This window comes from Petaurus breviceps, unplaced genomic scaffold (assembly GCF_028583685.1).
Source record: "Petaurus breviceps papuanus isolate PSGF00001 unplaced genomic scaffold, PetGlider_PUasm1.0 90603, whole genome shotgun sequence".
Classification (NCBI taxonomy): Eukaryota; Metazoa; Chordata; class Mammalia; order Diprotodontia; family Petauridae; genus Petaurus; species Petaurus breviceps.
The window spans coordinates 4,572,459-4,590,369 of NW_027187284.1; the positions used below are offsets into that span (position 1 = coordinate 4,572,459).

Consider the following 17,911-nt stretch of genomic DNA (forward strand, 5'->3'; position numbering starts at 1 on the left):
ACACACACACACACACACACACACACATATATATATACATTTGTATTTAAACTTTGAATTCCAGATTCAAATTCATGGCCATCTTCCCTTGTCAACCTCCCTTACTGGAAAGATAAGCAATTCAATATAGATTTTAAATGTTTACCTAGGGAAAATATTTCCATAGTAGATATATTGTAAAAGACTCACTATTTTTCCCTCCATCCTATCCCACCTCCCACTTGTTCTATTATCTACTTAGATCCTGTCCTTTTTCAAAAGTGGGTGCTTTTGGCTTCCCTCCCTCCCAGCCTGTCCTCCCTTCCATCATCCCCCCTCTTATTTCCTTCACCCATATTCTCCTGTAGGGTGAGATACTGTATTTAGGGCATATGTCATATCCTCCCTAATCTAAATTCAATGAGAATGATGTTGACTCATTCCCTTTTGAATTCCTGTTCTTCCCCTCCATTGTAGCCATTTTCCCTTACCTCTTCTACAAGGGATAGTTTATCCCAATCTGTCTCTCCTTATCTCCACTCACATTCCTCTCGCACCTCTTTGTTTTACCTTTTAAGTATCATCCCTTCCAATTATACTGGTCCTGTTCCCTCTATCTATGTATACCTGTACACATATATACACACATTCGCATATGTATTCTTACACACATATACCCTGTTATATAGACATACATATGTATGTATATATACATATACGTACATATATATATATATGTATGTATATATATGTATATATTTCTATTCCCTTCCATTATTCTCACAAGAAGAAAAGTTTCATAAGTAACAATTATCATTTTTCCATGTAGGAATATAAATACTTCAAATTTTATCAATTCCTTATGATTTCTTTTCCCTGTTTACCTTCTCAGGTTTCTCTTGCATCTTGTACCTAAATGTCAAATTTTCTACTAAACTATGGCTTTTTCATGAAGAATTCTTGAATGTCCTCTATTCCACTGAATGACCATATTTTCCCCTGAAACATGATACTCAGTTTTGCTGGGTAGGTGATTCTTTGTTTTAATCCCTTCTCCTTTACCCTCTTGAATATCATATTTCAAGCCCTTCAATTCCTCATTGTAGATGCTGCGAGATCCTTTATTATTCTGATTGTGTTTCCAAAATATTCAAATTGTTTCTTTCTGTCTGCTTGTAATATTTTCTCATTGATCTGTGAATAATGGAACCTGGCTATAACATTCCTAAGAGTTTACTTTTGGGGATCTTTTTCAGGAGGTGATTGGTGGATTCTTTCAACTTCTATTTTGCCTTCTCGTTCTAAAACATCAAGCAATATTCCTTGAGAAATTCTTGAAGGATTATTTCTAGATCCTTTTTTGATCATTGCTTTTAGGTAGTCAAATAATTTTTAAATTATCTCTTCTGGATCTATTTTCCATGTCAGTGGTTTTCCCAATGAGGTATTTCAAATTGCCTTCCTTTTTTTTCCCCATTTGTTTGGATCTCTTTAATTGTATCTTGATTTCTCATAAAGCTTCCATTTGTTCCTATCTAATTGTGAAGGAATGATTCTCTTCAGTGAGCTTTTGAGATTCTTTTTCCATCCGGCAAATTCTTTTTTAAGGCATTCTTCTATTCATTGTTTTTTTTTTAGCCTCTTTTGCCATTTGAGTTAATCTATGTAGATTTCAATATTTTGTGAGGCTCTTTCGCCATTTGAGTTAGTCTATTTTTTAAGGTTTCATTTTCTTCAGTCAGGTTGTTGACTCTTATTTCATAATTTTCTTGCATCATTCTCATTTCTCTTCCCAGTTTTTTCTCCACTTCTCTTCTTTACTTTTCAAAAACCATAAGATCCTCTTTGGTCTGTAACCAGTTCGTATTTTTCTTTGAAGTTTATTGTGCAATAGTTTGGACTTCACTGTCTTCCTTCTGTTCTATGCTTTGATCCTTTTTGTCACAAAAATAGGAGTCTAATTTTGATTCCTTTGTTTCCTTTGCTTCTCTGTTTACTCATGTTACCACTAAATCACTTGATTTGGGGGCTTTTGCCACAGTATGCCTCTGCTGCCAGACAGGGAAGCTTCATAACAAATGCTGGGGCTTTCTCAGCTGTTGAAGGTATTAGTTAGGTGTCCCCTCTGAAGCTTCCACATGCTCTGGCACGTTGGTCACACCCCAAGACCTCCACCCTAGACTGTAATCCAGCAAGATATACTACCCCTCATACTGGTTGCTTGGTTCCCCTCCATTCTGTAGCGCAGGATATAAACCTGCCATGTGAGGGCAGCTGCATGGCCACTGTATATCAGCCACTTCTCTCCCAGTGGCAAAAGCTGAGGCAATCTGAATTCCCATGTCCCCAAATCCACAGTATACTGACCTTCACTTTCTCCTTGGAATCTATGGGTTGATAATTCTGGAAACCACCACAGCTGCTGGTGATATGAATTCCCTCTAGCTGGTGGCTGCTCAGGCTCACCCTGGGGCTAAGACCTCCAGCTTGCTCGAGGCTGTGTTCAGCTCCCAGTGTCCACTTGCTGCCAGCCTGCTGGACTGTACTGAGCAGGAGGTTAGTTTCTCTGTGTCATTTTGTGGGTTTTGTAGCTCCAAAGTTTGTTCAGATTCTCCTTTTACATGAATTGGAGGAGGTGAGAAATGGAGCCCCACAGAAATCCTGTTTCTACTCTGCCATCTTTACTGCCCTTGCCAAGCAGTTTTCACCTAAGTGTTCACATAGTTTTAAGCAAAAAATAACATTCATTTAGTAAGTCCTTCGTTTAGTAAATCCTTAATTCGATCACCATTAAATAGGCAAGCCCCCTTAATTGACATAAAGCACAAAGATCAAATTCCCCAATGCATGGTGTAAAATCAAGTTACAATATCATCAGTCACTACTCAGTACCCTCTTAAGGGGTACTGGAAAGTACAAAGGAAATTCACCTCTAGGTCACAAGTAAGTTACAATCTCATATGTCAGCATTAAATATCCAAGGAGAGGTCTTTTCATCTTGACACTAGGCAAGCTCTCACCTTCCATGGTTCCTATTCCATGGTCCCATCTCCTGCCCAAATCTAAGCAACTGTCATCTGAGTTTAAAGGCAGATAGCTCTCATTTCTTTGTCCAGGTTCTTGTGCATCTCCTCATCCAGTTCCTATTCCACACTGAAGTTCACACTGTGTGGTCCACCTCAAGTCCTTCACAGGGTCTGTTCCTGGGAAGAGAAAACTTAACAGAGCCCCAACAATATTTACACACATAAATCTTAACAGAATTACAACAATATTCACACACAAGGTTAGCACTATCATCTCAATTCACTTTCTGCCTCTGAAATCAACAAAGACACCAAACAGACAGACAAAGTACCGATGCCACAGTGATGCTTCCTCTGGTATGTCTGGCTGGCCATCAGAAGTCTTCTTCACCTCCAGCTGGTTCTTGGAAACTGTCAGCAGAAGTTTTAGCTGGCTCTCAGAAGAAGCTCCGCCACCATCAGCTCTGTTCCCAAAATCACTCTTTCCTCGAAGTTCTAGCCATTCTTGGAAGAAGCTCCACCACTTGGAAGATTCTCCAGCTGCTTCTGGAAGAACTGCCACCACAATTTTTTTTTTATTTTTATCAAAAACTCTCTTCTATCCAGCCTGGGCCTCTCATTATATATGGCATTAGCTCCTCCCTGCTCCACCCCTTCCTTTTCCATCAACAACCTGGTTCATACTTTCTGTCTCTTAACAGAGGCTTGATATAAATAATTTGAGACTAAGTGTTAAGTATCTGTTAACTTGTCAATACTACTACTATTAGACGGGAAAAGTTAGAAGCATTTCCAATAAGTACAGGGGTGAAACAAAGATATCCATTATCCATACTGTTATTCAATATGGTGCTAGATATGTTAGCTTTAGCAGTGAGAGAAGAAAAAGAAATTATAATAGGCAAAGAAGAAACAAAGCTATCACTCTGCAGATTATATGATGGTGTACTTAGAGAACCCTAGAGAATCAGGTAAAAAAAGTTACTTAAAATAATAAAAAAATTAGCAAAATTGAAGGATATTAAAAAAACCCACATGAATTGTCATCATGTCTTTATATAAGCATCAAAGCACAGCAGCATGAGATGGTAAGAGAAATTCCATTTAAAGTTACCATAGATATAATAAAATTTTGGGGAGTCTATCTGCCAACACAAAGCCAGAAACCATATAAACACCATCACAAAACACTTTTCAAACAAGTAAAGTTAGATCTAAACAATTGGGAAAATATCATTTGCTTATTAGTCCGAGCTAATATAATAAAAATTATAATTCTGCCTAAAAATTTTACTTATTCAGTTCCATACTAATCAAACTACCAAACAAAATTAGAGGTAGAGAAAGTAACAGAGTTCATCTGGAAGATCAAAATTTGAAGAATATTCAGGGAATTAATGAAAATAAATGCAAGGGAAGGTGGCCTAACTGCATTCGATTTGAATTATATTATAAAGCAGCAATCTTGCTCCTATCTAAGGAATAGAGTTGAGGATCAGAGGAATGAGTTAGGTAGACTACAATCAATAACTAAAGCAATCTGGTATTTGATAAACCCAAAGACTGCAGTTTCAGGCGTAAGAACTCACTATTAAAAAATATTGTGAAAATTGGCAACAACACATAGACTATCTTCCACCATCTATATAAAGTCAAAATTTGTAGATGGATTGTATGTGAAGACTAATACTACAAGCAAACTAGGGGTGCATGGAATATCTTACCTGTCAGAGCTATGGAGAAGGGAGGAAGTTATGACTGAATAAGACATAGAGAATACTTTGAAATTATAAGTGAATGATTTGAATTATATTAATTTGAAAAGTTTTGGCACAAATGAAGCCAATGCAAGCAAGATTAAAAGGAAAAGCAAATAGCTGAGAAACATTTTTGTCCAGTCGGTATCTTTGATAAAGTTATTATTTTGAACTATATAGAGAATTGAATTGAAAAGATAAGAATACAAATCATTCCCCAGTTGATAAATGGTTAATGGATATTAACAGGCAGTTTTAAGAGAAAGAAATTAAAGCTACCTATAGTTATATGAAATAATCTTCTAAATCTCTATTGATAAGAGAAATGCCAATGAAAACAACTCTGAGGTATCACATCACACCTACCAGATTCGCTAACATGAAAAAATAGGACAATGATAAACGTTGGAAAAAATGTGGGAAAATTGTAACATGAATGCTCTGTTGGTGAAATTTTGAATTGATCCAACCAGTCTAGAGAACAATTTTGAACTATGCCCAAAGGGCTATAAAAATTTACATAACCTTTGGGCTAGCAATACGACTTCTAAGTCTGTATTCCAACAACATCACGAACATGGGAAAGTGATCCATCTGTACAAAAATATTTATAGCAGCTCTTTTTAGGGTGGGCAAGAACTGGATATCTATGGTATGTCCATCAATTGGAAAATGATTGAACAAGTTGTGGTATATGAATATAATGGAATACTAAACCTGGAAAGATTTATATGAACTGGTGCTGAGTTAGGTGAGCAGATCTAGGACTACATTCAACACAGTAAGTACCACACTGTGTGATGACTGAGCTTGACAGACTTAGAACTGCTCAGCAAAGCAAGGGTCTAAGACAATTCCAAAAGACTAATGATAGAAAATGCTATCCACACCCAGAGAAAGAACTCTGGACTCTGAATGCAGGCAGAATCATACTATTTGTTTTCCTTTTCTTTCATTACTTTGTATTTTTTTTGTTTTTCTTGTGGTTCTTCCCAATAGTTCTAACTCTTTACATCATGACCAACCTGAAAATATTTTAATATGCATATATAAGTAGAGCCTACTTCACATAATTCACTTGGGGATGGGGGAAGAGGTGGAGGGGGAGAAAATTCAAAACTCAAAATCTTATCAATGTGAATGTTAAAACTAAAATTAAATTAATCATAGAAAATATCTATAGTGTGAATGGAAGGTAATCTCAGAATGAAGGTAATAAAAAGTGTGTGTGTGTGTGTGTGTGTGTGTGCGCAAGTGTATGAAGCAGTAATAATATACTGTAGAATGTGTTGTGAGCTTAATTTTGTAATTCTCATGGAAAGAGGCAGAACTGAAAGCTTTGCAATCATGGTAGATTGCATATAAAATGATAGAGACAGGTGATGGAGTTTGGGGTGTAATGAAAAAAAAAGAAGAACACTGTTGTTAGATTGCAGAGTTCCTGAAAGGTAATCAATTATAGGATGATCAGGAATATAGTAAGGATGTTAGTTAATACAGGGCTTTAAATACCAGATACATTTTTATTTGATGCGTTAGATAACAAGGAGACAGTTTAATTTCTAAATTTTTGTGTGGCTTCAACTGCCCCGTGGTTTAATAATTTTCATTTTTCATCTTATTGGAGGACAAATTTGAGTGATAAGAGACTTGAAACAGGGAGAACAACCAGAAGTTTATTGCCTAAGTCAAGGTATGAAGGTATAGAGGCCTTTATTGTAGTAGGTATTATAAAAGTCTTGGCAAATGGACTTATAAGAGATGTTATGAAGGTGGAAATAATCAGACTTCTCAACAGAATAGATATGTGGAGTGAGTGTGATTAAGGACTTTAAAATCACATGCCCTGTCTGTGATTACTAACTTATACACTGGGCTATTGTCAGCAATACAAGGTTATAAAACAACTCCAAAATACTCATAGATAGGCCCATACACATCCAGAGAAAGAATTATGGAGGCTGAATACAGATTGAAGCAAATTACATGAATTCTTTTTTGTTTTCTTTTGTTTCATTTTGTTGTGTTCCTTCTTCTTCCTTTTTCATTCCATTGGTTATAACATGGATTAAAATCTAGCAACACGGACGCCCTGGTGGTTCAGCGAGTAAGAGCACTGGCTCCAGTGTTGGGATGACCTGGAGATCGAATCCCAGTCTCAGACACTCAGTACCACACCCAGAAATAACTGGCCATGTAACCTTGAGCAAGTTACTTAACCCCAATTGCTTAAAAAAGAAGAAAAAAAGAAAAAAAATCTAGCAACAAAAAATAGAGAGCGATGACCTGGGTATCAAATCCTGGCTTGGATACTTAGCACCACACCCAGATATAACTGGCCTTATAACCTTGAGCAAGTTACATAACCCCAATTGCTTAAAACGAAAAAGTCCTCTATTCCACTGGATGACCATATTTCCCCCTGAAACATGATACTCAGTTTTGCTGGGTAGGTGATTCTTGGTTTTAATGCCAGCTCCTTTGACCTGTGGAATATCATATTCCAAGCCCTTCCATACCTCAGTGTAGAAGCTGGCAGATCCTGTGTTATCCTGTTTGTGTTTCCACAATATTTAAATTGTTTCTTCCTGGCTCATTGTAATATTCTCTCCTTGATCTGGGAATGTCAGAAACTGGGAATAATATTCCTAGGAGTTTTCTTTTGGGGATATTTTTCAGGAGGTGATGGGCGTATACTTATTTTTTAAGCAATTGTGGTTAAGTAACTTGCTCAAAGTTACATGGTCAGTTATTTCTGGGTGTGGTGCTAAGTATCTCAGCCTTTATTCGATCCCCAGGTCAACCCAACACTGGGGCCGGTGCTCTTACTCACTAAGCCACTTAGGCACCCCTAAGCAATTGGGGTTAAGTAACTTGCTCAAGGTTACCCAGCCAGGTATTTCTGGGTGGGTGGTAAGTGTCTAAAATCAGATTAGATCACCAGGTTATCCTGGCACTGGGACCTGTGCTCGTACTCACTGTGTAAAAAAACCTCTATTTTGCCCTCTGGTTCTAAAACATCAGGGTAGTTTTCCTTGAGAATTTCTTGAAGGATGATTTCTATGTTCTTTTTTGATCATGCCTTTCAGGTAGTTCAATAATTTTTCAATTATCTCTCCTGGAAGTATTTTCAAGGTCAGTGGTTATTCCCATGAGATGTTTCACATTGCCTTCTATTCTTTCCTTTGTTTGGATCTGTTTAACAGCATCTTCAGTTATCATCAAGTTACAAGTTTCAATTTGCTCCAATGTAATTCTGAAGGAAAGATACTCCTCAGTGTGCTTTTGAGATTCTTTTTCCATGTGGTAAATTCAACTTTTTAAGGCATTCTTCTCTTCATGGGTTTTTTTTTGAGCCTCTTTTGCCATTTCAATTAGTCAATTTTTTAAGATGTTATTTTTCTCAATCAGGCTGTTGACTCTTATTTCATAATTTTCTCGCATAGTTCTCATTTCTTTTCCCATTTTTTCCTCCACTTCTCTTACCTGCTTCTTAATGTCCTCTATGGCCTGTAACAAGCTCTTTTTGTACTTTGAAGCTTTTGGTGCAAGATGTCTGACTTCACTATCTTCCTCCTATTCCATGTTTGATTCTTTTTGTTCCCAAAATATGAGTCTAATTTGGATTCGTGTTTGCTTTGCTTCCTTTCCTTTTTTCATATTTGCTTTCCTTCCCAGGTAATCCTGACACTGGGGCTGGTGCTCTTACTTGCTGTTCTACCTGGCTGGCCGAAATAGAGGACTTTAAAGCATTTTTGATGAAAAAAAAACAGAGATGAGTAGAAAATTTGACATTTAGATACAAGAAGCAAGAGAAGCAGGAGAAGGTATACAGGGAAAAGAAACCATAAGGACCTTATCAAAGTTGAACTATTTAAATGCCTACATGGGAAAATGATATTTGTAACTGATGAAACATTTCTCAGTATGAAAACAATTGAAGGGAATAGAAATACACACACACACACACACACACACACATATATACATATATATGTATATATATATATGTATATATAGGAGGGTGTATGAATACACATGTGAATGTGTATATATGTTTACAGTTATACATAGATTGAGAACACAGGACCAATTTAATAGGAAGGGATAATACTTAAAAGATTAAATTAAGAGGTCAGAGATAAATATAACGAGAGGGGATGGGGAGAGACAGAATGGGGTATAAACTCTGTCATACAGAAGAGGCAAGAGAAAATGGTTACAATAGAGGGGAAGAACAGGAAAGCAAAAGGGAATGGGTCAACCTTATTCTCATTGAATTTGGCTTTGGGAGAAAATTACATACACAATAAGTAGGGCATCTCACCCTACAGAAGAGTAGGGGGGAAGGGGATGAGAGTGGGTATGATGGAAGGAGGGCAGGCTGGGGGGAAGGGAAGTTGGAAGCACCCACTTATGAAAAGGGGCAGGATCAAAGTAGAGACTAGAATAAATGGGAAGTGGGATAGGAGGGAGGGAAATATAGTCAGTCATTTTCAATATACCTACTATTGCAATGTTTTGTATTACCTGCACCTGTACAACCTATATGGAATTGTTCATCTTCCCAGTAAGGGTGGGTGATAAGGGAGGAAGTGAATGAATCTTGAATTGAAGGTTTTAAAATCAAATGTTTAAATATATGTATGTATGTATGTGTGTGTGTGTGTGTGTGTACACTCATTATTTTTATAACTTTTATATGTAATTGGGAAATAAGATATAGAGGTACTGAGGAATAGAGGTCCACCATGCCCTACTGGAAATGTCTAAGGTGGTAAGGGAGAACATATGGGAGAGAGCAGTTTGGAGGAGGGGATATCATATGGGACTTCTATTTTGGGGAGCTGGGTAGGGGAAAACTGGGGAGAAAATTTGTAACACAAAAACTCGCAGAAATGAATAATGTAAACCAGAAGTTAATAAAGCATTTGAAAAAAAATGTTAGGAAAGATAAAAAGCAATCTAGCATAAACTGGGCCTAGACCAATAACTTTAACATTTACCAAAATGAGGTCAAAATAAGCATGCATTGGGGTGGCGAGGTGGCACAATGAATAGAGCACTGTCCCTAGAGTCAGGAGTACCTGAGTTCTAATCTGGCCTCAGACCCTTAACACAAAAACTAGCTTTGTGACCTTGGGCAAATCACTTAACCCCAATTGCCCTCCAAAAATAATAAAAAAATTATATATGACCTAGATATAAATAAAGATATTACAAGAAAATTTGAAAAGGGGTTGGGAAAGGTGTCCTTTAAAAATATAAGTTTAAATCAGATTTCAAGGAAATTAGGTAACTCAGCAGATGGAGTTGAAGAGGGAGAACATTTCAAGAAGGTAACACAGCCAGAGAACATTCCCAGAGATGGGAGAAGTGTCTCATTCTTGGAACTGAAATGATGCCAGATTTCAGAGTATATAGTGAGGAGTGTGGGATAAGACTGGGAATGTAGGAAAGGGAAAGGTTATAAAGAACATTGAATGGCAAACAGATAATTTACATTTGTTCCTGTAGGAAGTATGGAGCAACTAGAGTTTATTGAGTATTATATGGGGGAGGGGGGTTGTAATGCCAAGCAAAGGCAACTCCCCAAGTTTCAAAATACCAGCATAGGTGCTCTCCATTTTATTCAGTGACAAATTAAGAACAGAGAGAATCAACATATAGCATAATTCAAATTGCAGCATTTACCAAGTGTAATTTAATAATCTCCAAGTACTACCCCACCCCTGGACATTACATTCATTTAATCAATCACAAAAATCCCTCTTCTAAATACTACCACACCCCTAGGCTGTACATTCATTTAGTGCATCACAAAGCCCCTCTTCACAAATGGAGATTAGTTTCCAATCATAAGTAAAATACATTCATTTGTTTAATCACAGAGTACAAAAAAGTCAAAAGTTCCCCACCTTTGGAACACAATTGAATCTACCCCAGAGTTACAACAAGCTTAGCAAAGCATTTAATACCCAAAGGGAGGTCTTTTCTTCATCTTGACATGAGGCAAGTTCTCAGCAATCTATGTTCCTGGGGAGACAAAGCTTAGCAAGTCCACAAGATACATTGCCAGTGTCTTCATTAATTCATTCTCTGCCTGCATAACAGTCCTGAAGCAACAGCAAGGTTCCAAGCCCTCTACAACAACAGCGCTGTCCTTCCCCAGTGGACAGAATTACTCTCTATCTGCAGAACAGTCTCAGAAGCTCTGAACCAACAGCAAGTTTCCAAGACCTCTGCAACAACAGGACTGTTTTTCACCAGTGGACAAATCTGGCAAAACAACATCAAAACAGACAAAGTACCAGCATAACAGCCATTTCTCCTCAGTTCTTGGCAGCTCTGGGTGGCAGCTCTTAAAAGTCTTGGGCAATTCAAATTGGCCCTCAGCAATCCTCTCAGTCTCCCTCTGCCTCCAAGGTGCTGCTTCCAAAAAGTTCTTCTGCCTCTCTCTTTTCTTATGTCTCTCTAAATTTACATCACCATCTCCTCCCTGTTCAGCCCTATCTTTTCACGTCAACAAGTCCATCCCACAAGTGGGATTCACAAGCTCTGGGTTTTAACACAATCAATTTGAAAACCAAGCCAATACAGGGGGATCTTTATATTCCATTACTATTACAGGGGGTAGGGTGGAAAGTAGTCAGACCTCTGCTTTAGGAAAATTACTATGGTGGCTGCAGTATAGATTAAAGTGAAGAGAGCCTTGATGAAAGCATATCTACCACAAGGTTATTGCAATAGTCTATGAGTGAGATGATGAGGTCCTTCACCCTGTGGTGGCAGTGTCAGGTAGAGAAGGTGGCATATGGGACAGATGTTACAAAGGTGAAATTAATAGGCCTTGGCAATAGGATATGTTAAGTGAAAAATAGTGAGGAATACAGGATGACTTCTAGGTTGTGAGCCTGAGGGACTGGGAGAATGATATTGCTCTCTACAATTATAAGAAAGGTGAAAAGGAAGAACATTTAAGGGGAGGAAAATAACAAGTTATGTTTTGAACATATTAAGCTTAGGATGTCTATTGAACATCTAGTTTGTGATATGTGAAATATGAGGCAAGATTGGAGATCAGTAGAGAATTTGGGGCAATATATATTGATTTTAGAATCAAAAGCATTGACATGATAATTAAATAGTTGGGAGCAGATGAGATCATCAAGTGAGGCAGTATAGAGGGAGACAAGAAGAGAGAATCCTGTGGGGTATTTGTTATTAGAAGTCATATAATATATGAGGATCCAGAAAAAGGGATTGCTGAAGATTTGTCTGATAAGGATGGGAAGAACCATGGATGAGTGATGTCTGGGATTAGATTAACTGGGTTAAAAATGTCTTCCAACTTTAGCATTCCATGTTTCTATAAATGAATGAAATAAGCAACAAATGAGTAGTTATCCTTTTTTATTTTGTTTTAATCTGAAATTATTTTATGTTTAAACGAATATCTTAATTTTGATTAAAGTTATTTGAAAATTAATTTTAAAATGCACACACATATGAATATATGGAGAAAAAGATAATGAATAAGTTAAATATCAGTTTATTTTAAAGTTTTACATATGATTTTTGTAATGTAATGCCAAAAGAAAGGCAACTTCCCAGGTTCAAAATACCAGCATAGGTGCTCTCCATTTTATTCAGTGACCAACCAAGAACAGAGATCAAAACATGACATCATTCCAAATACAGCATTTACTAAGTGTGATTAAATAATCTCCAATACTACCCCACCCCAGGACCTTCCAATCATTCAATCAATTACAAAGTCTCTGTTCTAAATACTTCTCCACCCCTAGGCTATACCTTCATTTAGTTCACCACAAAGCCCCTCTTCTCAAATGGAGATTAGTTTCCAAACATAAGGTCAAAAGTTCCCCACCCCTGGATCACAATTGAATCTACCCCAGAGTTACATCAAGTTTAAACACAGCACTTAATACCCAAATGGAGGTCTTTTCTTCATCTTGACACGAGGCAAGTTCTCAGCAATCTTAGTTCCTGGGGAGACAAGGCTTAGCAAGGCCATAAGATACATTGCCAGTCCCTTCATGAATTTATCCTCTGTCTGTAGAACAGTCCTAGAACCCCTGAACACATTAGCAAAGCCCTCTCCCAGGATTTCTGTAAACATACAACAAGAAAATCCTTCTTCAGGGCTTCTGAACCAACAGAAAGGCTCCCAGACCCCTGCAACAACAGCACTGTCCTTCACCAGTGGACAGTATTCACTCTGTCTGCAGGACAGTCTCCAGACCCCTGCAACAACAGCACTGTCCCTCACCAGTGGACAGTATTCACTCTCTTTCTGCAGGACAGTCTCAGGGCTTCTTAACCAAATGCCAGGTTCCAGGACTTCTTCAACAGGACAGTCTTTCACCAGTGGACAAATCTGGCAAAATAACATCAAAACAGACAGACAAAGTACCAGCAAAACAGCCATGTCTCCTCAGTCCTTGGCAGCTCAGGGGGCAGGTCTCAAAAGTCCAGGGCAATTCAAAGCGGCCACCAGCAATTCTCTTAGTCTCTCTCTCTCTCCACGAGGTGCTGCTTCCAAAAAGATCTTCTGCCTCCCTCTTGTCTCTCCAAATCTACATCACCAGCTCCTCCCAGTTCAGGACTTTCTTTTCACATCAAAAAGTCCATCCATCCCACAGGTGGGATTAACAAGCTCTGGGTTTTAACACTTTCAATTTGAAAACCAAGCCAATACAGGGGAATCTTTAATTGCCATTACTATCACAATTTTTTAAAAATCATATCACATATCACATCATTTTCTAACATATTGCCTCCTTGCCAATGGAATCTTACCTTTTGAGGAGGAACATCAACTAAGCAAAACCAGGCAGCCTAACAGATACATCTTATACCAACCATAACTTTTCATATTCACAGTCTGCAACCCCTCTAACAAGATGAGTAAAAGTTATTTAATCATCTGTTTGTTATAACCAAAATTATAGTTGATAGCTCATTACTTTTAAGCTGAAATCCTCTGCTTGTTGGTGTTCTTTTCATTTACATTACTTTCATCATTAGATATATTGCTCGGCGGAGAGGGGGCAGGGGGCTGTGAGACTCCAGTTCAATAATAGATGAAAAGTATTTTGCAAAACTGTAGCAGCAAGCACCCCAAGCATCCCCAGTGTTTGCTCCCAACACAGGTTCTTATATCTACTTTTTTAAAGGAAAGCAACTCAAAATGGATTAACAAGCTTACTTTAATCAGTCAAATATGTATCATTTACCTAGTTCAGGGGGAAAAGGTCAGCACCCCAAAATTCAGAGTATATAGACAGAATTATCAAGACAGAAACAGATCAATTAGACAGCTTTCCAAACTGTCCAACCATTACATGCATACCAAATCAACATCTGGGTTTTTCAAAGCTTGTGGAGGGGGGTCCTCCCAACAACCAATGGCTTCCCAGAGTCTCATATGATCAAATCACAGAACACTTCTCAAAGTGAGCCCCCAAAACAAAGCTACACATCAGGGCTTATATAGCCTTCTCCCTGCTCAGAGAATGTGACAACATTATTGACCCACTGGCCAATCAATAAGTATCTACTGAAAAACAAGCCTCCCACCCCAGGCTCCAGGTGTACTTTAGCCTAGGGGCAGGGAAGATGTTAAAAATTTACATTCCCATTACAAAAACTTAAAGTGCTGTCTAAATGTCAGCTATTATTATTTGTAGTCTACAATGACCAGGTGTCCACTCTAGTGATGACTGTACATGAAGCACCTTCTAAGATACTCCTAATGTTCTCAAGGAATGTTTAAAAAGAAATACATGGGTGTGCTGGTAAATATTTAATAACTGGTGGATAAAATATCTCACATGAAATTTTAATAATAATTGTTAACAAAAAGTTTGATCTGCATTATCAAGAGTTTATTAACTATAAACAATAAATAAAATGATACATCAGTCACTAATTTTTAGTGAATGGCAATTTTTGAGATGTAAATGCTAACATTGACTATTTAACCATTGGCTCTTACAAGTCTGTTAATGCTGTTTCCTGTCATATATGTATAGTTGTTTTTTTAATTAGTTAATATTTAAATATACTTCTTAAACAAGCCTGAACTGATTGGCATTTAACTAGTGCATCTTTTGCCTAGATCTCTGTCTGATGTCTCCATTTTGTGTTTGCTTTCCTGAGTGGCTGAATTATTTCATCTCAAGATGGACATATTCAGCCTTAAAGACAACATCAGGGATTTGAGATGTCTGGAGGTTCTCAGTCCAATAAGTTGAAATGAATGATAGTAAATAATTGATCTATACTAGAGAAGGCAATTACTGTAAAGAGGAGAGGCCGAGTTCCCTGACATGGTTTGCAAGAAGATGCAGACTTTGAGAGAGATAAGGTAGAACCATGTGGAAATGTAAATCTTATTCAGCAGTCATGCAAATGGATTTATGATTTAATATGACTTAAATATAAACCTACTGAGTGATAATATATAGTAAGTATGTAATATGTAACAATAATATAATATTATAGTAGTACTTAGTCTTGTTTTAAGTTATTTCTTCTATGTTTGCTGCAAGTACTTTCTTTCATTTTAAGGATTTCTTTGACTTTAGTAAATCAAATTTGTTATTGCTTTTCAGTTGTTCAGTCATGTTCAAACCTTCAAGATGTCATGCTATCCATTGGTTGTTTTTTGTTGGAAATATTTGAGTGGTTTTCTATTTCCTTCTCCATTGGCTTAAGGATACAGAGGTTAGGTCACTTTCCCAGGCTAGCAATAAGTTTCTGAGGCCAGATTTAAATTCAAATCTTCTTTGACTCCAGTCCCAACTGAGCCATCTAACTGCCTAATAAATGCCTGTCTCATATCTGATTTAAATTATTACACTTGATACATTTTTGTTCCCATAACTTAGGGCAATGTAGAGATGAGCTACACATTAAATTTTATACAATATGTCCTTAGGTTGCTAAAGCAAAAGGATTAACAAGAGGTTAGAAGGAAACCTTCTCATTAGGTGTTAGGTTCCCATATAAATTAACCCAGTTATGTCAACGTCAAAGAACTCTGCCTCCCTTTAGGAACACGGTCTGGGTGAAATGTCATTCCTTTGGGCACAGCAGTGGATCTTTAATTTTAGTCAAAAGTGGAAGACAGTATGGAGTTTAAGTAGTTAACTGTACATTCAAGTTCTGGAAATAAATTAAATTCAGAATTGAATTATGTTCTGAGAAAGCAATGGAGGGTGATTGGAAATATTATGAGGGGGAAAATATTTAGGGTGCTTGGTAAGGTAACTTTATTTCATCTCAACATCCTATATCCTATGATATAGGGTTTTATGAACAGATAAAGGAATTTCAAGTTTCATCACTTTGGAAATGGGATAATTGTTGGTGATGCCAAAGTCAAGGGTTAGATACTTCCTTTGTGTAGGTGTAGGAGCTGAGTGTTCATGAAGTATTTGGTTATTCATCTATTCATAGCCTTCATTTACACAGAAAATTTCTAGGCTTAAATAATCCAAATTGAAACCCATTTATATGTATTTCATCTAAAATGAAAGCAGCCTTTAAGTGTTGCTGGTTTGTAAACCTTCAGAGTATAGATGTTCCCTTAGATCATCCCCCTCTAGCATTTGTCTCCTTAAAGAAATTCCCTCAAATGAATACAATTTATCAGCTAGGGAATGGTCCAGATGGAAACAAACAATTTTGGCTCCTTGGAAATTGTATTTCAGCAACAGATTTAGTCATCATTCTATGTGTAGTTTGCAGTTTGCAGAACAGCTGTGAAGCATTACTAATAGATATTGACATTACAAAAGTTTGTTATTTGAAAGCATTCTTGAATAGTTTAATGATTGTGATAGTATTTTACAAAAGCAGGGGATTTGGCTTGTCTTGGATGTTATGGAGCCTAGAGGGGGTAGAATAATAATATTATCTAGAAAACAATATTATCTAGAATGATGTGTAAATATAACAAGCTGGCACAGCAGTTCTCGAAACAGATTTGGAAAAGGGATTACTTACCTTATTTGGCAATGAAGACTGTCCAATGGCAACAAGACTACAGCCAAGTTACTTATCAAGAAAGCAATAAATTAAGAGGAAAAGAGATTGTTTTTCAAATAATAGAATATATATTTAAAACTTCAATTTCATTAAAAAATGATTGCAATTATATATTACTAATTAAAATAAAAAATTTCCCTTGCTCTGACAGTCACAATTTCTTTAATGGAATAATAAATAGAAATAATCCTGCTTTGTTTATTGCTTTAAAGTTTGAAAAATCATTTAGAGACATTGATAATCAACCAATTACTTAGTAGACATTTAGTACTTACTATGTGCTAGTTACTCTGCTAAGGAGTAATGTTCTAATAAGAAAGACAACACAAATGAGAAATTTAAGCTCTAAGTTGAATGGGAAAGATATCAAAATTCTTATAGTGCAGAGTCAAAAGAAATATTAATATCCATTTTTGGTACTTTACACTCTTCACTCTTTTTTATTTTGCTATGACTTCCCAATAACCTTTTCCCTGATATAATAGCTTCTTTGTAACAATGGAATACAGTTAAGAAAATCAAACCCCACATACTGAATCATAACAGACAGTGTATGCCTCATTTCATATCCATAGTCCTCCACTTCTTTATTTGGAAAAAGAAAGTACATTTTATCATTGATCACAAGGAGTGAATATCAGATATGATATTCAATGATATTCTGGATTTTTTAAATTAAAAAGCAGAGCAGAGATGGTAGAGTAAAGGCAGGGATTCTCCTGAGTTCTAAAGTACAAAAAAGATGCATATATAATTTCGGGAAAAATATTAACTAGTCACTGGCCCAAAAAAAGAATTCGTATAATACTTCAGAAAGATTTTAAAATTAAATAATATATGTAGAGGAAAAATTGGGGAAAGAAATGAGAGTGATGCAAGAAAATTATGAAGAGTCAACAGCTTAGTGAAAGAGGCCCAAAAATACTGAAGAAAGTAACACCTTAAGGATAGAATTAACCAAATTATAAAGAGTCACAAAATTCCACTGAGAAGAAGAATTTCTTTAAAAAGCAGATTGGACAAATGAAAAAGGAGGTATAAAAGAAAACTGAAGGAATAATTACCTAAAAA

General features: G+C 36.7%; 1 long non-coding RNA gene across 1 annotated transcript in view; it reads right to left on the reverse strand.

Moving 5' to 3' along the window:
• LOC138142766 (uncharacterized) overlaps positions 1 to 13,347 on the reverse strand; it is a 192,873-nt gene extending 179,526 nt beyond the window's left edge. Inside the window, exon 1 of the long non-coding RNA XR_011163536.1 lies at positions 12,746 to 13,347. This is a non-coding gene — a long non-coding RNA (uncharacterized lncRNA). The remainder of the gene's footprint in view (positions 1 to 12,745) is intronic.
• Positions 13,348 to 17,911: the final 4,564 nt, after the last annotated feature.